We start from the raw sequence: 22,400 nt of genomic DNA on the forward strand, positions 1-22,400 counted from the left end.
TTCTCTCTTTATCTTTAATCTTTGGCATTTTAATTATGATGTGTCTTGGTGTGGTTTTCTTTGTGTCCCTCTTGTTTGGGACTCTGTGCTTCCTGGAATTGGATGTCTGTTTGCTTCACCAAATTAGGGAAGTTTTCCTTCGTTGTTTTTTTCAAATATGTTTTCAATTTCTTGCTCTTTCCCTTCTCTTTCCAGCACCCCTGTGATTTGAATGTTGATACTTTTGAAGTTGTCCGAGAGACATCTTATCCTATCCTCATTTTTTGGATTCTTTTTTCTTCTTGCTGTTCCGATTGAATGTTTTTTTTTCTTCCTTCCTGTTTCTTTCTTCCTGTTTCAAGTCCTTGATTTGATTCTTGGTTTCATCCACTCCACTGTTGATTCCCTGTAAAATTTTCTTTATTTCAGTTATTGTAACCTTCATTTCTGCCTGGGTCATTTTTATGCTATTGAAGTACCCAGTGAGTTCCTTGAGCATCCTGATAACCAGTGTTTTGACCTCTGCATCTGATAGATTGCTTATCTCCATTTTGTTTACTTCTTTTTTTGGAGTTTTGCTCTGTTCTTTCAGTTTTGCTCTGTTCTTTTCATTTGGGCCATATTTCTTTGTCTCCTCATTTTGGCAGCCTCCCTGTGTTTGTTTCTATGTATTAGGTAGAGCTGCTTTGACTCTGTCTTAGTAGTGTGGCCTGTTGTAGAAAAGCACACTGGTAAATTGGGTGGGGTACAGCCTTAGGTATTCACCAGGGCAGGGCAACTCGTGTGAACCTGATTGATGGAGTCTCTGATATGGTGTCGCTGCTCTGTGGCTCTATGGGGGAGGGCTCAAAGGGGACTATGGTTGTTGCCCGGCCTCCGGAGTTTTGTTTAGGAGGAGGCTGTTGCCCAGCATGCGCCCTGATGCCGGATACTTAAGTTTCTCCCCATATGCCACTGGTGCCCTTCCAGCTGCTGCCCTGGTGCTGGAGCCCGGAGGGAGTGAGTCTATGTGAGTCCTACATCCATTGCGGGCCCTTTAAGAGCAGATGCCTGATAATAATCCCTGTTTCTTCTGCCCCTTCCCCCACTTCTTGTTACAGCCAGAAGTTATGGGGACTCATCTTCCTGGCACTGGAACCCTGGGCTGGGGGTGCCTGGTGTGGGGCTGGGACCCCTCGCTCACAAGGTATCCCTCCTGATTTTTATCCACCACCCATTCCGCCTCCCCGTGTCTCTGCCCCTCCCGCCCATCTGGATTAATGTGACTTCTCTAATTCCTTGGGTGTCAGACTCCCATACAGCTCAGTTTTCTGACGATTCAGGGGGATAGTTGTTCCGTAGTTCAGTTGTAATTTTTTCTGTGATTGTGCGAGAAGGCGAGCTGTGGTTCCACCTCCATCTGGACAGTGGGGTCCTGGTCGTGTCTCAGTTTCAGATCACGCTGCATCCCAGGCACACTTGGGGTCGAGAACCCTGGTGATGGGGGGGTGTGTGCCACGCCTCCTCAGGCTGCCCCCGCCGAGGTGCGACGTGGGCAGCGTCTCTGCCCCGCTGGCCTCGGCCGTCCGCACGTCTCACCGAGTTGCCAAGATGCTTCAGACGTGCGCGGGGAGGCCAGTTCCCAGCACGGCCCAAGGCTGGCCAGAGCGTTCCTCGGAGTCCAGGTCACAGGGGGTTGGAAACGTGAGCTCTGAGAGTCCTGGGGTCATCTTTACCTGACACGTCTCTGAGTCACCAAACCAGTTCAGAACCAGGTTTATTTGCCCAGATTGGATTCCTAGAAGCCACCGAGGTCAAGGATCAGATGCACTTCGAAGCCCCTGGCTGGAAGGAGATCCTGCTTCCTGTGCCGGTGTCTTCTAAAGGCTTGGGAAGGACCACAGCCCCAGAATTTCTCGTAGATTTTTTTCTTAACTGCTTACCAAGTTAACCTGAAAACAAAAGTGAAGAGAAAGACAGGCCCGAGATACTGGAACTCCCAGGGAACCCATTGGCTTAAGAGAGCCCGGAGCTGGATCCCTCGTGACTGGGTTGAGTTTAATATTGGTGCCTGACTGGCGGGGCTGCACGCTGGCGGAGAAGTACACGCTGGTGCACTTGCCACTCTTAGCTTGCTGAGAGAGGTTGAAGTTATGCCCGTGGGAGTCTGCCAGCATCATTCCTGGGCGAACTCATTTGGGGACTGCTAAAGACGCGCCGCTGATTCCAGAAACTCAACTGTGTCAACAGGGGACTGTTGCTGAAATGAATCAAAGAGAAAGAATATGACCATTTCTTCTTGTGACTTGGGCATCTATTCTCAATGGACCTCAGCATTAACGCTTCTCGAATGGTTACTGAATTAGGTTGATGTTATTTTTGTCTCTAAACATCATCCTAGGCAGCCCTCGAATGTCGTGAGAATAGTTTTAGCCCATATGAGATGGTGCCTGGGTATCAGGGCCTGTGTTGGTGGGCCCTGGGCCTGGCCTGGGGGCAACGGGCTGGCTGTAGAGCTGGCGGCAAGGCCGCTGCTAACACAACGGTCCTCACTCCTGCACACATCCGGGGGCAGACATCCACTGAGGATCTCCTGGTGTCAGGGTTTGAGCTGATGTAATCATCCCCACGGCCTCTGTGAGAACACAGTTTAGAACACAGACTTGACTCAGAGCTCCACAGTTCAAGTCACAGCTTCATGGAACAGCTCGAGGTCAATGGACACGTTACATGGCCTTTTCCTTCCTGGTGTCTTCAGTTGTCAAATCGGTGGTTGCGGGGGGATGGGGGGGGAGAATAATTGAATGAATTCAGACAAGGGAAGCTCAGACACACGTGTGCCTGGCACACGACGAGCATTAGCTGTTAACGTCCTCGTGTACTGGGCGAGGAAACAGGAAGTGCCGTGCCCACGCCCGCAGAGCCAGGGGCAGAGGCCCAGGCCCAGGAGACATCAAAGGCCTTGTTCGTCTCACCATTTTTAGCACCGACTGGGCTGCGGTGGCCAAGAGAGAAAGGGCTGTCTAAGAACCACTCACCTCTTCCTAGGTCAGGGCATTGGTTGGTTTTATATAAAGTGTCCAAATTCTGTGAGATCGTTCCTGTCTCCCAGATAAAGCAAGTGATCTTGAACTAGTAAGTAAGGACGTCTACACTGAAAGTCACTTGCGGCTTTAACGCCGGAGGCCTAGACCCCTGGCTTTGGTGTCCAGGGCTTTCTAGAACACCTCTCCTTCCTCCCTCCCTCCGTGTCCATATTCCTCCTCTGGTCCCGTCCTGCCTTTAGTGCCTGCGCTTGCGCACTCTGCCTCCTTTTCCAGATCTGGCCCGGCTTTTTGTGAAACCTCCTCACTTTGGAGTGCGCCCTTCTCAGACCCGACTTCCCCCAAACTCCCACCGGCCTGTGGTCTGTCTGCCGGGGCCCAGTTGTTTTCCAGGTGTAAGGTCTTCAGTCATTTCCTGCACGAGGCTGGACATACCCCGAGGGCAGGCCCCCTCTGACACCGCCTTACTCCTGTGTTGGTGTCCGGATCTGGGCACACAGGCACCCTGGACGGCCAGGAGGCCCTTCGAGTTCCCTTGACCTGAGAGCTTCATGATTCCCGGGCTAACCTGGCGTTTATTCCGAAACAAATACCAGTATTAGCCAACGAGACTTCAGGGCCAGCTCCCCCAGCAACTTTTTCTTGTAATCCCCAGATGTATAAGTTTGGGCAAGTTGAACTTGCCTCTTTCTGGGCTTTTTTCTCCTCCTCTGCGAGAGATGGGTGTTCACCACAGCCCCTCGCGGTGGCCTGGGTGATCCTGGTGAGTCCACACTTCTTCCCGCTGTGGTCCCCGTGTTCTCCCTCGGTTCCCGGCCCAGCCGGGCCGCAAGGTCTCCATGCTGGGCTGTGCATTCTTGCAGCTCCCATGTGAGCGTGGCCACTGTGCCCACTGTTCTGTAACACTATACAAATGTAACCCTATGCCAGGGGACGGGATCCAGGGTTGCAGTTATTTTGGGCCGTGCAGGAGCCTGTGGGAAAATGCTGGAACACGTCTGAGTCACTCAGGCAAATACCTTTCTTTCCGTGTTCCAGCATGTTTTCAACTTTGAGGCGGCACAGAGAAAAGCTCAGGCAGGCGCACACGCCCTCTGTGTTCCAGCGAGCCCTTCCTGAGCAGTGCTCCCCGTCTCTGGGACGTGCCCCCACATCCTCTGAGCTGTGTGGAAGGGCAACAGCCAGGGCTCGATGAATCCCTCGGAGGCCGTGAACGTGGAAAAAAAAGTGTGGTCCCTCCCCCTCTGCATAAAATAAAAACAATAGTAAGCCTCAAGAGAAGTGTAAGGATGATCTGAATTTGCCGTGTTGTGTACTCTGTTGCTATGGAAACATTAAACATTAAATTCCTCCAGTTGTGCGTGCTTGGGCGTGCCCCTGCTTTCCTGCTACTCAAGCTGCCTGTTGTCCAGCACTGCCCACTAGGGACCCGTGGAAGCCAGGAAGAGCCGCTGCAGTCCCTGGGCACAGTGCTGTGCAGGGTGAGGCGGGGCCAGGACCCGCGGAGTGAGACAGGAGAGGAGCCAGCTGTGTCATACTGTCGCACTCAGTGGAAGGGAGCGGGAGGTGGCCACAGGTCACCCGCGTGGGTCCTTGCCAGACCTGAGGCCCAGACAAGGGGGGCAGAGTTCCAGGTGCAACTGGAAGCCAGCCTGGAGGAGGTGAGGAGGGGACTGGAAAAAGTATCCCAGGGAGAGGGGGACTTTTCTAGAACACTCCCTTTCCTGTCCTTGTTGCTCTAGCCAGGGCTTGGCCCTGATGTCCTGGGTTGGCCCACACGGAGGCTGTGATCCCTCCACAGCCCTGCTGCTGAAGAAGATCCCCTCTCGTCCAAAGGGAAATCCCACCACTGGCCCCTCCCTTGCGCCTTTCCACTTCCTCCTTGCCAACTAACTGACTCCTTCCTTGTCCTTCGCCTACTAAAATGCAGACCATAAAGGAGCCTTTCTTGCTTCTCAGTTTACCCCCTTTATTCCCAAATATCTGGAAGGAGCCAGCTGAGGTCACCCCCTGGTGTCCCATCCACCACATTCCCCTCTGCAACCCCTCTCTCCTGTGGGCAAAGGGCGCAGTCCTGGGTGGAGGGGGGGGCGGTCCTCCCAGGAGACTCCTCCCAGGACTCCTACCATCACAACTGCCCAGCTCACCCTCCTGCTTACCCACTGGGAAACCATAAGGACCCCTGGCTCCCTTCCTCGACCCATGGCTCTTACCACTGTGTAGTCAGCTTGGCTAGGGGATAGTACCCAGCTATTTAGTCAAACCCTAGCCTAGGGATTACTGTGGAGGTATTTTGCAGTTGTGGTTACCACCCACAATCAGCTGACTTTCAGTGAAGGAGATGACCCTTGATAGTGTGGGTGGGCCTCATCCAATCAGTTGAAGGCCTCACGAGCAAAACAGGTTTCTCAGCAAAGAAGACATTCTGCCCCAAGACTGCAGCATCAGCTCCTGCTTGAGTTTCCGGCCTGCTGGCTTGACCTAGAGATTTCCAACGTGCCTGTCCCCACAATTGTGTGAGCCAATTCCTTAAAATAAATCTCTTAAAACACACACACACATACACACACACACTCACATACATGCACGTGTTTCTCTGGAGAACCCTGACTGATACATACTGCTGGGGTTCTCCCTGGGTCACTGGCTCCCACTTTCCAGACCCCAGGCTCCTCTGGGTCCATATTTCTGGGACCCTGTTCCTGCCGAACATCCATCTGATGTGCGCTGCTGCCTAAAGGCACATGGGAAAGCGAACACCGCCTGGTGTTCTCCAGGAACCTTGGATTCCAGTCCCAGGGTTCCTTCTGCACCCAGTCAGCTCTGCGGCAGCCCAGGCCTTCCGTGGGTACAATCTCCAGTGCTCACAGGGCCACCAGGTGGAGGAGTGGCAGAGTCAGCTGCCACAGTGTGTGTGTGGGGGGTGGGCAGGGGGCAGACAGGTGCTGCTCAGCCCCAGCCAGTGGTTGCTTGGTGGGGTCAATGAGTCCAATGTTATAATAAACACTTTCCAATTTTCAAAAATACCAGAAGTCTGTTTGGGGGAAATCTCTCAATTTTTAAATATTTTTAAATGTTTTAAAAACCCTGCAGGCCCCCCAAAAATCCATCTGCGGGCCAGAGTCGGCCCTCAGCTGCCAGTAAGCAAGTTTCAAGCCCCACTGTGCTCTGAATAATTAATTCTGTCTCCAGTCCTCCTGTCCGTCCCTCGGCCCCTGTGGGTGGAGAGAGCAACAACTGGGGCCCGGGGTTCCCCAGCTCAGCTGTCCCTCACGTGGAGAGGAAGAAACCAAGGGGAGAAATGGCTGCAGGGAGAGGGAACTGGGCTCCCTGTTCCCATTCTCTCTGTCTCGCTGAAGCTCTTTTCTCTTCTCCCACCCGGCCCACCCGTCCTTCACCCTTTCACCCAAAGGCTGCCAGCAGCACCTGTTGCGTCTAGTTCAGAGCAGGTCTACCGTCAAGCTGTCCTGTGCTGAGCACGTCAGCGGGCTGCCTGCAGGTCCCCACGTGGAGACTCGCAGTCAAGTCCCTTCTCTTTCACCGGCCGGCACCGTCCACGTGCATTTTAAGGGCAGTGGTCGAGAGTGGGCTCTGCCGTCCGTCCGATAGGCTGAGCTCGCATCCCAGCTTCCTCACTCGCTGCCTCCCTGTGAGCTCAGGCAGGCTCTTAACCTGTGTGAGCCTCGGCTTCTCCCTCAGTTAAACAGTGAGAATAAATGTACCTGATCCTACACCACGTAACACATTTGATCCTGAAGACAGCTTGCCCTGCCTGAGCCCTGTTCCTACGAGTCTGCCCTTGTGCGGCCTGATGGCAAGGAGCAAAGGGCCAAGGAACAGGTCTGCGCTGTTGCTCCTGCCTTCCAGCCTCCAGGCGGCTCCTGGGCAGAGGCGGGGGAGGGGCAATGGCACATCGCTCAGTTCCCTCCCTGCGTCCCTCCCCCGCTCTGCTACCTCCTGCTCACGTCTGGATGACAGCTTTACACAGTGCATTCCAGGCAGGGCTTTCACAGTCGCGAAGAACAGGGAACACAGAGACACCCGCCCCCACAAAAGGGTCTCAAGCTACGGGGTGTACTGCAAAGATCTTTGAGTCCAGGGACCCAGGCAACACCCAGGCCAGGCCTTGGGGGAGCAGAGCTGAAGGGCAGTGCGGACCCGGAGGGACCCAGGGTCAGGTCTCGGACTAACTGCCGGCCCTTCCCGCACTTGCTCTGTTCTTCTCTCCCAGCAGTGATGAGGACGCAGGAGTCAGGGCAGGGGATGCCATCAGGGAAGCACTGGAGTTGGCGATCTCTGGCCATTCCAGGGAGAATGACCTCAGCAAAGGACAACCGGAAGCAGCGTGGCGCTGGGAGCTGGACCCCACAGTTGGTACACACAAAGGATCATAGAAGTGGGGGCTGTAGGAGCCCACCGGCCCTTCATGCCCCGGCAGTTGGTCCCTAACCATAGCAGTCACCCGTCAGGGTCCCCCGACATTTTGTATGTGGAAGGGTAACGATTAAGAGGGACAGTCCAAGGCGTGCGTGCCCAGCCTCACAAAACCCCACACGTCTGCTGTCATTCTCCCAGCGAGACCGGCAGGGTAAGACAGACAGACAACCCTCCAGCAAAGAGGCCTCAGTCGGGAACCAGTCACATGGAAAATCACGGGGGACAAGTCCTGGGAACATCTGTAACATGGTACCCCGTGAGCTACAGAGTCTTGGAACTGTTTCCTTCCAACGATCACCGCGGTGTGGGAGTAAACAGTGGCATGAACTCGCAAGTCAGAAGGCCGGTGGAGCTGATTTCTCGCATCCTGGGGGGCAGGGTGGGCTTCTTCTGGCTTACAGCTCTGTGGGGCAGCGTTCTGGGAAGTCGTAGAAGGGTCTCCAGAGAGGGCGGCCACTGCCCTGGTGGCAGTGGAATGACACAGCTTCTGTACACTCCCAGCTTTGGTTCCGCAGGCTCTCCACGGCCGTGTGGTCTCTCTTTACACGTGGTCTCATCTGAGCCTTTTAGCTTCCTCTTCCACTGTCCCGTTCTCCGCATACCTTGTTTTCAACTTCAGCCTTCCTGAGATATAATTCACATACCATACAATTGATCGGTTTAAAGCATATAATTTAATGATTTTTATATTTTTTGTTTTTTTTAAAGATTTTATTTATTTAGCGTTAGAGAGACGGGAAGGGACAGACAAAGAGGATGAGAAACATCAATGTACAATATATACATCGACCCCAACTAGGGACCTGGCCTGCAACCCAGGCATGTGCCCTGACTGGGAATTGAACCAGCGACCTTTCAGTTCACAGGCCAGCACTCAATGCACTGAGCCATACCACCCAGGACAATTTAGTGATTTTTAGTATACCCATAGAGTTGTGCAACGTTAATCACAATCAATTGCAGAACATTTTCATCCCTAAAAAGAAAGTCCGTACTCGTTAGCATTTCCTCCCCATTTCCCCTACCCCTCCCTGCCTCCCCACCCCTGGAAACCACTAAGTCACTTCCTGTCTCTATAGCTCTGGATGTTTCCTGTAAATGGAATCATGTAATACGTGGTCTTTTGTGACTGGCTTCTTTCACTCTGGCTTCTTTCACACAAGGATTCAAGGTGTATCCGTGTCATAGCGTGGATCAGTGCTTCCCTCCTTTTTCATGGCCGAAAACACAGAGTGTGCTTATGCCGAGTTTCGTTGACCCCTTATCAGTTTATGACATTTGGGCTGTTTCCACTTTTCGGCTATTTTAAATGATGCTGCTATGAACATCTGTGTACACATTTTTGTGTGGACACGTGTTTGTACTTCACTTGGGTGTGTACCTAGCAGTGGAATTGCTGGATCATATGGTAACTCTGTAACTTTTTGAGGACCTGCCAGATTGTCTTCCACAGTGGCAGCACATTTTACATTTCTTCTTTTTAAAAGATTTTATTTTTTATTTACTTTTAGAGCGAGGGGAAGGGAGGAAGAAAGAGAGGGAGAGAAACACCAATCAGTTTCCTCTCGCACACCCCCAACTGGGGACCTGGCCCACAACCCAGGCATGTGCCCTGACTGGGTATTGAACCAGCGACCTTTTGGTTCACAGGCCAGTGTTCAATCCACTGAGCCACACCAGCCAGGGCGCCCGTTCACATTTCTACCAGTAGGATGGGAAGATTCCAATGTCTCCATATCTCATTCTCTATATATCTTAGTTAAAATGTTTAAGACCACCAGTTCACTGCAGCTCATCTCTTAGTGCCAGGTGGTAGAGTTCACGGACTAGCTCACGGACTGTCTCCCTGGGCCAGTTTCTCGCCCCTGGTCCAATCAGCGGGGGCCAGAGCAATGAAGCCGAGTAATTCAAAACGTGGCTACAAAACGCTCATCCTTCAGCCGAGCCTCTGAGGAAGTGACGAGGTCTGAACACGGTTCCCTGGAGGCAGAGAACTCGAGGATGATACCAGCTCCACCCCAGGACCCATATGCACGAAGAGGGCAGAAGGCCACAGAAAGATAATGGCATTGACTTGGGGGACTATCAGTGCGACAAATTAGGAGACCTTGTACTTAGCTGACCTGCTTCAACCACATACTGTTAGGGGCCCACACAAAGTCAGGTCTCTAATTTTTCCAATTAATTTTTTGGAGTACCCGCCTGCCTGTATGGACAAAAAGTTCTGAGTCTCCACTTGAAAATATTTCCTTTCCTCCCTGAAATGTCCAGGAATGTCAGGGGTGCACTCATGTGGGTCAGTGGGAGTCAATCCCACTACAGGCGTTGGCAGAGAGAACAGGAAGTATGGTTAGTTCTCCAGCACTTCCAGCCACCCTCAGTGTTGACCATAAACATGAGGCTGTTGACCATGGCCTCTCCTTGTTAGGTGGACACTTGCTCTTTTTGCAGAGGCCCGGCCTGGATCCCTAAGGCTGCCACCAGGACGCCCCCCACGCTCTCAGTTCAAAGCTATCTTGGATCACGCCAATGCGTCCAGCAGTTGAGTCCAGAGCCTCCTCCTCAGCCGCACCCTGTTCAGAAAACAGCACAGGATCCCCATGAAGACTCAGCCCAGGCCTGAGGCCCAGGACTGATGAACGCAGACTTCTCTAGGTCGTTGGATTGCAAACTCACACCCCTATTAGTACAAACAGATACACAGTTTACTCAGCATAAAGAATATGGCTAGTAAGAGGATGCACAAAATATGTACTGCTAACAGAGGGGCCTGCAAATCCATGGCCTTTGTCAAGTGGCAAAGCCAGGAGGCGCCCTGAGAAGCCCTCCACTTTGACCTTTGACATTCCCTTCCAGGTGTGGTGTGGAGGAGGCACTGATCCCTAGAACAAGACTCTCCTGAACACTTTCACCAGAACAGGAGCCCCAGCCGCCTTCAACAGAACGCAGCAGCCGAGTAGAGTCTACTAACTGTCACCTGTGTGCATTCACCCTTGAGCCTCCAGGTGTGTCCCCATGAATCCTCACTAAGCCCCTTGACACCCCCCAACCACCTCTCCACCCTCCCACCCCTGGCCTCCAGTCCAGATGTCCTTCCCAGAATTGTTCCTCGGAGACTTTGGTTTTCTTTTCTGTCAAAAGAGCCTTCATCTATCCCAAAAGGTTCTCCTGCCTTTGACTCTCAAAGAGAGAGAGGGACCCGGAATATTTGGCCCCACGAGGCTCCTCGACTGTCAGGCGAGTTTACACTCTTTCTCCCAGGCAACCGCACTGGATGCTCATCCAGAGGAATTAAGGGAGGGGCAGCTTTCATCAACCCCTTAAAAAGCATAATGCCACTTTCCACTCAGGGCAACGAGTGCCTGCTTGCCCTACGTGTTCAAAACTAAAAAAATAATGAAAATCCTAAGATGACTCTGGGTCTGCCCTTGGACATAGAAGCAGCTGGAATAGTGTAGAAATTTCTCTCCATAGGTGACGACTTACACTGAAAATTTTTTTAAGATAATTTTGATGAATTACGGGGTGGCAAAGTTCTTTTTAGACAAAAAGATCATTATCTCTAATACATTTTAAACCCTTAGGAACAAAAAATGGTAAAAAAATGGTAATTTTTCCATTTTGTTCATTAGGTTTCACCCTAAATATCACGACATCAGAGAATACATAGTTTAAAAATAAAGAGACACTCTATAATTATTTCATGAACAGTTTTAAGGATAAAGTTTCTTAGACAGGAAAGAGAGAGAGAAGGAGGAGGGGGAGGGGAGGGAGGCAGGCGGGCAGGGAGGGATGTAAGGAGGAAGAAAGGAAGCGAGGAAGGAAGGAAGGGAGGGAGGGAGGAAATGTATGGGTGAAGTGGTTCATTTTGAACAAGTGTGATATATTTATGATACATTGGAAAGTTAAGTTCGAAATATTTCTTTACAGCTAATGGGTCACCAAAGCTAGTGGCAGGTCTGACATCCCCAGGAGGATTGATTTATGAGGATAAGGTTAAGGCTGGCAGTCTTTGGCCTTGGAGGCCTCTGACCTTGGAGCCCTGAGATCCTGGCTCTTCACCGCAGCAGCATTGGTAACTCCCTGTGTGTTTCAGCAAACGGCTTGCCCTTGGTTTCCTGAAATTCTGAGTTTGTTCGGTTGTTCATAGAGGGCTCAGTCCCACAGATCATTAAATCTGGGACGAGTGCTGGCTTCGGCAGCCCCTACGCCGTGCTCAAATTGGAACGATGCAGCGGAGGTTAGCGTGGCCCCTGCGCAAGGACGACACGCAAGTTCGTGAAGTGTTCCACATTTAAAATAAAGACAATAAAATAAAATCTGAGACGAGGGATTTCACCTTATTGACCAATAGGGGGCGACTCCTGACTGTGCCTTCCATTTTTACCCCAGGCCCAAGTACCCTTTTCCCGCTTTCTCAGGAAGACATTCCTGTGAAGTGCAGGATCCCGCTTCCGAATGAATTACTTCTTTTACTATTTCTCATTTCATGTTATACAAGTGATGTACTAACAGACACTAAGGCCTCATTGGAAAACCAAATAAAGGGAGCAAACACAGGATGCCCTGCTGGTCCAGAGAAAGGAACACAGGCACGAGTTCATTCACTCTTTCACTCCACGAGTACACACCACATCCCCGTTTTCTAAAATTGGGAGATATGGGTATCAGAAATCATCTAATTCACCATCTGATTAGAATTTCCTTCTAATAATGGAAACTAAGGGTATCTGTTCCAGACCCTAACTGCCTGCCAGAATCCAAAATAAATCTTACCGTCACCCAGAACCTCAAATTATATCTGTATTTCATACATGATGTCTAGTACCTAATAAATAACGGAGCTTCAAAATAGATAACAAAATTGCTAGAAATAAAAAAAAAATAGACAAACTGATGTGAGAAATTGACATAAGTGAAGACATATTAATTTATTTATTTTTTAAAAGATTTTATTTATTTATTTTTTAGAGAGGGAAGGGAGGGAGAAAGAGAGAGAGAGAGAGAAACATCTATGTGCGGTTGCTGGGGGCCATGGCCTGCAACCCAGGCATGTGCCCTGACTGGGAATCGAACCTGCGATACTTTGGTTCGCAGCCCGCACTCAATCCACTGAGCTACGCCAGCCAGAGGGAGAGAGGGGGAAACATCGATTTGTTGTTCCACTTACTGATGCATTCATTGGTTGATTCTTGGATGCGCCCTGACCAGGTACCAAACCCACAACCTTGGAGTTTGAGGATGACACTCTAACCAACAGGGCTCTAAGTGGAGCCATTTTAAAATCGAGCCAGAGCAACAATATTGTGATAACTATGCGTGGTGTCAGATGGGTACTAGATTTATCCGGTGATTGCTTCGTAAGTTACATAAATGTATGATCGCTGGGTTGTACACTGGAAACTAATGTACTGTTGTATGTCAACTAACTGAAAAATAAAAAAGTTCTTATAAAAAAATAAAATAAAATAGAGCCAGAGCAGCCGTTGCAAGGGAACTGCTTGCACATCTTGCTCCTTGAACTTTTGGAATATTTGGACTGGGCAAAATAGCCTTTGCCCCAGGCCAGAGCAACATGTCCTGCAGACAGTGTTTATAAGGCTAACAGGAGAGCAGACATCCTGGCCGCAAGGACGGACGATTACGGACGTTCTTTAGAATCAGTAACCAGCCGTGTGTATCACTGAAGAGTGCCTCAGCTTGCTCACACCTGTAGGAAGTTCTTCTCTTCTTGGACTTATTTCCCTTTCCCGGTTGCTTTTCTTATAACTCCATAAAGTGTACACTCCTTAGTTCTGCTTTTCTGTTTCCTTCCCATTGTTTTGTGGGCTCCTCTTTCTCCACCTGTCCTTTTAAAGTTGGCCTTCTTCTGGGTCCGGATGTTCCTTCCCTCTCCAAGTTCTTTATTTCTTCCTAGTCCCCCTCCGCACGCACGTTCATTGTCCCCCGTGGCCCCAGTTGCCTGCCCTACCCTAACAGGTTCCAGAGTGAGGGATCGCCCTGACCTCCTTCCGGGCCTCTTTATCAACTGCACAGCTCCACCTGGGTGTCCCATGGGAACCTCCAAGTCTCTGTGGGAACACTTGAACTTACCATTTCCCCCTCGAACTTTCTCCTCTTCTGATGTTTTCTACTTCAGCAAACGGTGCCACCCTCTGCCCCAACCCAGAGACTGGGCCTCACACTCAAGGGCCGTCTCTCTTGTCACTCCCCACACCCAACCAGACACCAGATATGGAAGCATTGGCCATAATTCCTTTATATACCAAATACCCAGTGTTTCACTTTCTAAGTATCTCTTTATCTTTCCTTTTTCCCTCCTGCCATCATCATCATCATCCCGGGGGGCATTCAAATAACCCCCTAATTGGACTTTTCTCCTGCAGTTTTCCACCTGCCCCCCCCAACCCAGGGTGTTCTTTTTCCTCCTCCTCTTTAAAGGAAATGTAGTTTCAGTACTTTGACATATAAGCAAAGACTCTAACCACTATAAAAGTGGAGGCAGGACTGCTTTGCTATAAATAGAAATTTTTGTTACTTTTAAACTTTTTATGCAAAATTTTGTAGATGCATTAAAGAAGACAGACTATTGTAATTTTCTGGTGTTCCCATACACCCAGAACCAGCAGCCATCAACCCAGGCCAGGCCCGCTTCACCCCTATTGCAATCTCTAGGCCATCACGCTATACTCTGAAGCACGTATCACATAACCTAGCATTTGATTCACAAATATTTTAGTGTGCGTGTCTAAAAGAGAAAGATTTTAAAAATGTTACACCTAAAAAGAATTAAAATTTTTTTTAATATCGCTAAATAGCTATTTTCCAGATTTCTAATTTCCTCATATATGTCATGAGTTTTTAGAATTTAGGATCCAAATAAGATCCGTACGTGGTGACTGGTTGCTGCGCCTTTAAATGTCTTGCAATTCCCTGGTTCTCCTTCTATCTCTTTATTTTCCTTGCATTTATTTACTGAAAGTAAAAAGAAACACATCATCTGTTCTGCAGTTTGCCACGATCTGGCTTCTGTTGATTGCGAGCCCATGGTGTCATTTAACTAGATCCTCACTCAGGCTCCTTTGTTTTCTGGGTAGGCTAGCTGGATTTTGAGAATGTGTTAGTCGGGGTGGGCTGCCAAGACAGAATACCATAGACTGGGTAGCTGAAACAACAGAAGTTTACTTCCCACAGTGCTGGAGGCTGGGAAGTCCAAGGTCAGGGTGCCAACATGGCTGCATTCCATGAGAGCCCTTTTCATGCTGTGTCTTCAAATGGTGGACAGAGAGCTCTGGTCTCTCTTCCTCTTCTTCCAAGGACACTAAATCCAGCATGGGCTCCCACCCTCGTGACCTTAACTTAATTATCTCTCCAAGGCCCCACCTCCAAATACCATCACACTGGGGATTAGAGCTTCAACACAGAAATTCTGCGGGACATAAACATTCAGCCGATAACAAAGGATATCTTTTTTTCCCCCCACTGGTAGAAGAATCATTGCATGAGACTCTCAATATGCTGTCTCAGGCTAATCGATTTTCCTTTTCAGTTTAAACTTTCTAGACAAGTGTTTCTACATCTAATTATGTTCTCCCCCACCCCTGACCCCCTACTTAAAATCTATCAGCAACTCTCTTATTTTCCTTTGGCTAAAGTCTGAAGAAGTAATCTTACAATTATTCCTTGGCCACTGTGATTGGTCAGGGGGGAGCATGTCACCCAGTGGGCGGGGGGGGGGGCATCACAGCTCTTTATCAGCTTTTCCTGCCGGAGCTGCTGGGATTTTTAAAATTATTTTATTTTATTTTATTTTATTTTATTTTATTTTATTTTATTTTATTTTATTTTATTTTATTTTATTTTATTTTATTTTATTTTATTTTATTTTATTTTATTTTATTTTATTTTATTTCATTTCATTTTATTTTATTTTATTTCATTTCATTTTTTATTTTACTGTGTAATTACTCCCCCATGAGGCTCAGAGGAATTCCTCTGGGAGTTCTCTTGTTCTCATGAAAGGACCTCTGCTAGCACAGCGGTTCTTAAACCTGGCTGCACACCCAGCGAGGTTTAGAAACAATACGCAAGCCTGTGAGAGAAGCCAGACACAAAAGGCCGTGTCCCGCATGATTTTGTTCACGTGGAATGTTCAGCGCAGACAAATCCCAAGTCGGCTGGTGGTTGCCAGGGGCTGGGGATCAGGAGGAAGGGGCAGTGACTGCCAGCGAGCCTGAGGTTTCTTTGGGGGATGATGAAAATATTCTGGAATTAGATGTGATAGTTGTGCAACTTTGTGGCTATACTAAAACCACTAAATTGTACGCTTTAAAAAGGCACGTTTTATGGTATGTGAAGTGTATCTCAACTAAAAAAAAAAAAAATACACCATCCCAGACTCTCCCCAGACCAATTAACTCAAAACCTCTGTGGCTGGGGCCCAGGCAGTGACCACTTTGTGACGCTCCCCGGTTATTCTAATGAGCAGCCACGCTTGAGAACCTCAGTTAGTGTCACATGACTGCTCCCTCTCTCCCCATCACGCTTCTCTCCAAGAAGTGAAGAAACTGGGCAGACACAGAGTCTGCATGCTTGCTTACTGTGGGTCTCTGTCTCTCACCCTTCCTATTTCTCCTCCCCCTCTAGACCAGTGCAGCAGGAAAGATATCAAGACGCCCGATTATGGCCTGTTATGGACTGAATCGGATCCCCAAAATTCAGACGTCGAAGTCCTAATCCCCAATGTAACTATATCTGGGCATAAGGCCTGTGAAGAGGTAGTTAAGGTTAAACGAGCTCATAAAAGTGAAGTCCTATCCTCGTAAGAAGAGGAAGAGACACCACGGGGGGGGGGGGGTGTGCTCACACAGAGCACATGTAGGAGACTCAGAGAGAAGGCAGCCATCTCCAAGCCGAGAGGCCTTAGAAGAATCCATACCTGCTTGACACCTTGAATTTGGACTTCCAGTCTCCAGAACCAGGAGAAAATAAACTCCTGTTGTTTAAACCACCCGTCTTTGGTATTTGTTATAGCAACCTGACTAATACAGTTTCCAATCCAATTGTTTCTGTAATAGAGCAAGACGTAGGCAATCACCATCTGTAAATAGTGGTGATTTTGTCTTGTCTTTTCTAATTGTCATGCCTTATTCTTTTTTTTAATAGACCTCATTTTATTGGGCTTCACTTTATTGTACTTCACAGATATTGCACTTTTTTACAAACAGAAGGCAAGACCCTCCATCAGCAAAAAGATTATGACTCGCATTATTGAGAAATTCTCTTTATTATGGTGGTCTGGAACCGAACCTGCAGTATCGCTGAGGTATTTCTATATCATGTTATCGCGTTATCTAGAACCTCCGGAAAAATGCTGAATGGTATCAGGAATAACAGATGTCCTTGTCCTGTGTCTTAATGAGAATGTCTCTAGTATTTTGTGGGTAAATATGTTTGCTTTTTATTTCTGAGTTCAATCCATTCAAGCTGCTATAACAAAATACCGCAGACTGGAGAGCTTCTAGTTGGTCACAATTTGCTCCTCACAGTTCTAGAGGCTGGAAGTCAGGGTGCCAGCATAATGGGGTGAGGCCTTCCTTCTGGGTCACAGACTTCTTATTGGATCCTCACAAGATGGAAAGGGCTAGAGAACTTTCTAGAGCCTCTTTTTCTGAGGGCACTAACCCCACGTGTGAGGGCTCCACCCTCATGACGTGAGCACTCCCCCAAACCCCACCTACTGATCCCGTTACCTTTGGGGGTTAGGATTTCAGCACATGAGTTTTGGGAAGACATAAACATTCAGATTCTAGCGGACACCTTTCTTCAAGTTAATCAGCCTTGACGCACCATCTTGTTCTTGCCTACCTGTCCAGGACCTCTCCTGGGTTTTCTCCACACGCTCACCACGTTATGAACAGAATGAGCTACAGCCTCTTTTCCAGAGTGGCTGTTCTTGCGTGGCTCCATGCCTTTGTGCACCCCCTTCCTCATCCCAGCAACACCCTCTCCAACACTCAATGGCTGGCAGCTTAAAGAGAACCAGATAATCCTGGCTGGCGTAGCTCAGTGGATCGAGCGCAGGCTGCGAACCAAAGCATTGCAGGTTCGATTCCCAGTTAGGGCACATGCCTGGGTTGCAGGCCACGGCCCCCAGCAACCGCACATTGATGTTTCTCTCTCTCTCTCTTTCTCCCTCCCTTCCCTCTCTAAAAAATAAATAAATAAAATCTTTAAAAAATTTTTTTAAAAAAGAGAATCAGGTAAAATTTTAATTTCTCATTAGACCCAAGATACAGGAAAGAAGACTCCTGCTTCTCTCCCCATTTGAGAGAATGTTCGAGGAACCAAACTTGCTGCCCCTCTCTTCTCGTTTTCATTGCTCTCTTCATCAGTGGGTGGGGTAACTGCTCTGAAAGGCAGGGCCTCAGGGCCCCACCCTTCTTTCACTTCCCAAGTTCAGATTTGTGTGGTTAACAGACCCTTACAGGCCGCCCTCCTGGAGGAAGGGCGTGTACGATCTCCACTGTGATTGGATGCGTAGGCCCAGTGACCCTTGTCCTGTGGGCCCTGCCCCATGCGTTTCAGTGGAGAGAGAGGATGGCCACGTCTCCCTTGGGCCTAGGTTTAGGTCATGTTCAAACCCAACTTTCACCGGAGTTTTGCATGAGGATTGTTTTGGGTTTTCCATTTGACTGGAGATCCTCGGACATCGATTGGTGTGCATCCTGGCGTGGGGGGTGACTCTGTCACTGCCTCACCAAATGAGTGAACTGATCGAGTATCCCAGCCTTTCCTTCCTCTGGACACAGCTACTGTTTACGACATACTTTCCATGGGCCAGACACTGTGATCTCATTGCATCCTCCCCCAAACCCTATCATAGGTATCATTATTTCCGTTTTATAAAAGAGGAAATCCTATATAGCACTACCCTATTAACTATCCCAAAACAAATCTCTGCTCTGAAAAGTAGCAGCCCCCCATTCCTCACCAAATCTGGCCCCAGTCTCCAGTCTGAAACCGGAAAAGCCGGCGTTCGGGCTGCCTGTCACAACCAGAGCAATGGACCAGACCAAAGAACGGTGACAGGGGTTGAATCTTTACTGGCGCTGTACTCAGATGACCAAGACGATGGGTTCTGTACCCTAACAGAGGGTACAGAATTAAATTCCATTTTAAACCAACTCTTTTTATAAGGAGAAGAAAAGAGTAGGTCAGGGGTTTGGAATTCAGGGGGAAAGTTCATCAGATAAAAGCTGCAGCATTCTTTCATCTGCACCCCAGGGGGTGGTCTTTATCTGCATCTCCCCCTGGAGCACAATGGCTCAGATACCATCTCGACAGCTTGCAGTCCTCCTAAGGCACAAAGGTGGACTGCTTGCTGTCTCCTGGAGTCAGGGTGGGTCATACTATCAGTTCCTGAAACAATAGCTTTTTATATGCCTATTAACTTATAAGCTTATTAACTGTCACCTAAGCTAAAATTTTCCCGACATCTGAGTCACCCATCCGGTCCTCATTCTGGCCCACTCTGAGGTGGCGCAGAGCACGAGGCACCTCTGTGTGGGCCTCATGCGTTATTGGTCTTGTGGGAACCCGCACTCTCCTGCCTTAGTTCCTGCGTTCATTCAACCACAAGTATTTCTTGAGCATCTGCCATGTGCTGAGTGTGGAAGCAGGTACTGAGGACATAGCGGGTAATCAAGGCAGACACGTTTCCTGCCCTCCGGGAGCTTTCCTTGACTAGATCAACAGACTTGAGCAAATACAGTGAGTGCTGCAAAGGCAAACTGTGGGCTGAGTCGGGGTGTCAGATGGCTGCCCTGATTTGGGGAGCCGGGGAAGGTGGACCTGAAGAAGTGGTCACTGTGAACTAAGGCCTCTGCATGCTTGCTCAGGCCGCCCCTTGGGTCAGGGTGCCCTTGCTGCTGGTTTCCACTGGCCTCCCTCAGTCTTTCGACATCCAGATCTAGTTAAAACTCCAGGAGCCTTGATTCTAGACGCTCTGTTCTTCTCAGGGATGCAGCAAAGAATTACAGATCAGTGAGCTGGAAGTGGATGAGTTAGAGTTCTATGAGTGTGTTCTCAAGGGAGGGTGGTGAGAAAAGCTTAGCGTAGAAGAAGCAACAGGAGGGCCTGGGCGGGGCTGCCTCAGCTCAGCGGGAAGTCAGAGGAAAGGGGCCTCAGGGACAAGTTCAGGGGATTAGCCTGGGGCAAGCTGCACCGGCCTTGGAGTTCAGGAGATGCATGCTTGTGAGGAAACATGTGGGTGTAGGGGGAAGGAAAAGGAAGGTGGCACCAGCTGCTCCCTGAAGGGAGAGTTGGAGATCTGGGTCCTTTGTCTTGAGGCTTTAAAAAAAAAATGCTTTATTTATTTATTTTTAAAGAGAGGGAAGGAAGGAAGAAAGAGAGGGAGAGAAATATTGATGTGCAAGAGAAACATTGATTGGTTGCCCCTTGCATGCCCCCAACTGGGGATCTGGCCCACTACCCAGGCATGCGCCCTCACGAGGGATGAACTGGGGATCTTTTGGTTTGCAGACCAGCGCTCAATCCACTGAGCCCCACCAGGCAGGGCCTGAGGCCTTTTCTTTCTTGCAGGCAGGAATCCTAAAGGAGGCCTCAGGGGAGGGTTTCAGCACAATATTCATCAGTTCTCCAGGTGTGCCCTTTGAGGGTCATGGCCTCCTGATTGGTCAGTGGCAGGGCAGGGGGTGTTTAGTCATTGCACTGGGTTCTGGCATCGCCCTCGCCCACCTGGTTTTGCTGCTTCTCTGGGCCTGGAGCTGAAACACAACTGAGGCCTGGATGTTATCTCCAGGGAGGTGACCTTCGGTATCTGGCTGTAAATTGCCCAGCCATTGTGTTCAGCTCTCTCAGTTTCCCTGTTCCACTTGCCAAGGAATTTTCCTAGCTTCTTACTATCCTGTCTCAGTCCGACATTAATATTTTTGTTATAATATAAAGAAGCCTTAGCTGGTATGGCTCAGTTGGTTGGAGTGTTGTCCTGTACCAGAAAGTTTGCGGGTTTGATTCCTGGTCAGGGCACATGCCTGGGCTGTGGGTTCCATCCCTGGTCCGGGTGTGTATGCTCCTTGGTCCAGGCATGTATGGGAGGCAACCAGTTGATGTTCCTCTCTCGCATTGATTTCTCTCTCTCTCTTCCTCTCTCTTTCTCTAAAAAGCAATGAAAAAATGTCCTTGGGTGAGGATTTAAAAAAATAAAACATAAAATAAGGAGATGCTAGGGTGTTACAAAACACTTTAGAAATAATTTCATCATAGGGATAGGGACTGTGCATTGCCTCCCAGTATCCACTTCCCCCCTTTGGTAATAGGAACCTAAGTTTGAGCTGAGTCTTTGGACACACAGAGTACAGATGATTTCCCTACCGCCTTCGTAGCCGGGCTCGGCTGCAGGAGGGAAACGGCAGCGCTGCTATGAGGAATGTCCTTATAAGGAGGGGGATCTCCTTTTTCTTTCCTTCCCACCCTAGTGCACCATGGACATGAAGACTGCAGATCCATCTTGGGCCGTGAAGTTGAGGGCCACCTCCCAGGGATGGCGGAGAGGAAGCTGGAAGTAACCTGGCTCCCAGGTGCCCGGAGAAACACTGTACTAGTTTTCTGTGGCTGCCATAACAAGTTACCAGTAACTGAGTGGTTTAATTCAGCAGAAACGGACTCTCTCTCACAGTGCGGGAGGCTAGAAGTCTTCCCTCTCACGAAGTCCTGAGTGGTCAAGCAGCCCCTTCTCTCTTGCACCTACACTGTTTGGAATGCGTGGCTGCAAGGTTGCTGGAGTAGGGGAAGACAGAGATGGAGCAGGTACAGCCACCCTTTTTTTTAAAGCTTGTTCATTTTGTGTTATTATTATGTGAAATACCTACAGAGTTTCAAAGCCCAATCTACAAAGCAAAATACATTCAGATAAATCTAGCTTATAGCCCTGTCCCCTCTGCTCTATTCCCTCTTTTCTACGAAAGTGAATTATAAAGGTTTTTTTTTTCTTTTTAAAATATAAGCCGTTATGTCCTGGCTGGCTGACTCAGTTGGCTGGAGCACCATTGTCTACGCCAAAAGGTTGCAGGTTTGATCCCTGTTTGGGGCATGTATGGGAGGCAACCGACTGATGTTTCTCTCTCCCTTCCTCTCAAAAATCAATAAGCATATCTTTGGGTGAGGATTTTATATATACATATATGCACACATACATATATATATACACATATATGCATACACACATATATACATATATGCATATATACATATATATACAATTATGTACATAGGTTCCTCTTTCTCCTTATTCAATACTATACAAAATTTCTCTACCTTGCTTTTTTAACTTTGTTTTTTTATTATGGTAAAATATTTATAACATGAAGTTTATCATCTTCACCATTTTTAAGCGTGCAGCACAGCGGCACTAAGTACATTCACAGTTCTGTGCAACCATCGTCACCGCCGTCTACAGAACTTCTTTCAGCTTCTCAAACTGAAACTCTATTCCCGTTAAATTTACACTAACTTCTCATTCTCCCCTCCAACCCTGGCAACCACTATTCTGCTTTCTGTCCCTCTGAGTTTGACCAGTCTAAGTACTTCACCTAAGCAGAATCATACAATATGTGTCTTTGTAACGGACTTATTTCATTTAGCACAGTGTCTTCAAGGAGGGAATGTCATTTATAAATGCCTCGGCTCTGAAGCAATACATGTTGTTGAGGTTCATTGGCTAGATCTGGTCACATGACCCCAGATGAACTGCAGGGGAGGCTGGGAAAATACAGAGGAGCACCTGGAATATTTCGTGAGTCCCATGAGACACTGGGTTCCATGAGACCTAGTCGTGTCACGTGATGCATTCTCTGTTTTGCTTAAGCTAGCTCAAGGTGGTTGCTCTTCCTTGTAACCAAGGAATTCAAATCATATCCATTCTATACACGTGTCTCGACA

General features: G+C 48.9%; 1 pseudogene; it reads left to right on the plus strand.

The window, feature by feature from the left end:
* The first annotated feature begins 11,636 nt into the window (after nt 1–11,636).
* LOC123829177 lies at nt 11,637–11,737 on the plus strand (annotated as a pseudogene).
* The last annotated feature ends 10,663 nt before the right edge of the window (nt 11,738–22,400 follow it).

This window comes from Phyllostomus hastatus, unplaced genomic scaffold (genome assembly GCF_019186645.2).
Source record: "Phyllostomus hastatus isolate PE091 unplaced genomic scaffold, TTU_PhHast_1.1 phas_scaffold_1066, whole genome shotgun sequence".
In the NCBI taxonomy this organism is placed as follows: domain Eukaryota; kingdom Metazoa; phylum Chordata; class Mammalia; order Chiroptera; family Phyllostomidae; genus Phyllostomus; species Phyllostomus hastatus.